The 2,127-nt window shown below is 34.7% G+C and overlaps 1 pseudogene; it reads right to left on the bottom strand.

Annotated features, from left to right (window-relative positions):
• Nucleotides 1–964: 964 nt before the first annotated feature.
• LOC116529835 lies at nucleotides 965–1,734 on the bottom strand (annotated as a pseudogene).
• Between the last annotated feature and the right edge of the window lie 393 nt (nucleotides 1,735–2,127).

Below are 2,127 nucleotides of genomic sequence, written 5' to 3'. Positions count from 1 at the left end.
ATTTTGATCAGAAAAACTGTACATGATAATTTTATTCTTGCAGACCAAATGTATAATTTATAAATCTTCATTATGCAAAATATTCAGGATGATCAAGGCCCATTAATTCATGTAAAAATATTTAGCATTCTGGAATAAATCTTTGAAACATCCAAAAAAATATATCTGGGTAAATTTATGAGTTGTGATGCTTTTAATCTGCAGTCATAATTTGGATCTGGCTTCATTTGATTGTATAATTAGAAGAATGGATGGATGCATGAAAAGTCATCTAATGGTCTATTAGAACATTGCTTTGTTTAATTCATTAATATGTAATAAAATGTATATTATAAGAAACTTCTGAAACGTATTTCATTGGCTAAAATTCAAAAATGTTTATATAATTGGAGAGTTATTTTTCCAGGAGAATAAAGTTTAATTGTAATCAGATGTTCATTCTGGAAGCAGAAGGATAGTAATAATATTGTTGGAAATGATATTTTAATGTTTTTCTAATACCCAGCTTGATGTAGAACCACACTCATGTTCAGAATATATAGATGGACTTGCTTTTTTGTGTCTTTTTAATCAAGTTTCTTCCTGGGATCTGAGTGCCAGCTCTAGAAGCTGGAATGAAGTTCCACAGAGAAGTCCAAGAAGTCATGATAATACCTGCTTGCTGTTTCTGAACTTTATTGTAAGGGCCACTGTGTCATTCAACTCCATTGAACTGTATTTGAATAACGCCCCCAGTTGTGCAAGATACCAGCATAACTTTAAGGAGCACTTGGCTTCTGTGACACACTCAAATTTGTGTGATTTTTCACATTACTGAAAGGACTTTTTTATTTCCAAGTTTCAGTTATTTATTAATCAGTGTAATCTTTAATAGATTATATCAACATGATTTCATGCATTTAGAGGAGAACTATTTCCTGGTTAAGTAGAAAATTGTGCAGATGGCTTCTGGAAGACCTTCATTCTAAAGCAGCTTTATAGTGAAATATTGTATGTAGAAAGATGGACCTTTTTTCTTCAGTTTTCTGGAATCCATGTTCGCTAAGTAGAACTTGAATTGATCATTGGGACCCAGTTTGTTCCAAGACTCTGGGTTATTCTTTCTGTCCCAACTAATATCTGGATTGAACAATTCCAGACTCAAGAGATAACAGTGCTGTTCTAGTACCTCCAGCTCCAATAAATACATAGAGGGGTATCAAATGCGGATGCTTCTTGGCCTGACTGATAATCTGGCAGAGGATGTTTGTAGCAGACGCCTCTGATTGGAAAGGAGAGAACCAGCCTAGCCACCAAGCCCAGGGCTAAGCAATATCTGTACTCAAAAAGACTTGTTTTAATGTATTTTAAATGCTATATTATAGTCAGTGGGCTATCAGGTAAATCTATGAGCCATATTTCCTCTACTTAACTAGGGGAAGTTTAAAGAAAGAGACATACCAGATAATATAGAGACTGGTAAATTTTAGAAAACAAAATGGAACAGAAAGTTAAGTGAACAGAATGTTCATGTTGAAAACTGAAGGAAGAATGAATTAACTTTCATCAATTTGACCTTCTTAAATCTCTTGATTTGGTCTGCATCCTTCCATACCTCCTTGCTGCCACACCACCTTATTTTTTCTTATGTCTATTATTTCTGTAATTGTTCTCACAGCCTCCAGTCTTAACCCAATCTTACTTACTGCACTCTGCTTCCAGACGGATTTTTTCAGGATAAAAATCCAAATACATTAGGGGTGCCTTCAGGTTCCTTTATGACCCAACTCTGTTACCTTTCCAGCTTAAATTGCTCCAGGCATTCTAGGATTCAAACATTCATATTTGAACTTTCCCTAACACTGATGCTCTTTTCTTCCCTGAGTCCTTTGAAAACTCCTTACTATTAATTAGTATGACTTGAACCTTAGGACTTGGCTTTGACATTATCTCCTCCAAGAAGTGTTCCCTGATAGCTCCCATACCTTTGTTAAAAGTTCTGTATAAACATTAATGTAGCTCTTACTAAAAGGTATTTGAACCATCTGTTCACTGATGTGTCTCACCTCACTAGATTTAATCTCTTGAAGACTGGGGCTGCCTTTATAAATCTTATATTACCAGGACTTTACATAGTGCTTAAAAGCT

Source organism: Sapajus apella, unplaced genomic scaffold (genome assembly GCF_009761245.1).
Source record: "Sapajus apella isolate SASKATOON/1434 unplaced genomic scaffold, GSC_monkey_1.0 scaffold3, whole genome shotgun sequence".
In the NCBI taxonomy this organism is placed as follows: Eukaryota; Metazoa; Chordata; class Mammalia; order Primates; family Cebidae; genus Sapajus; species Sapajus apella.
This window is presented reverse-complemented; position numbering and strand designations above follow the sequence as displayed.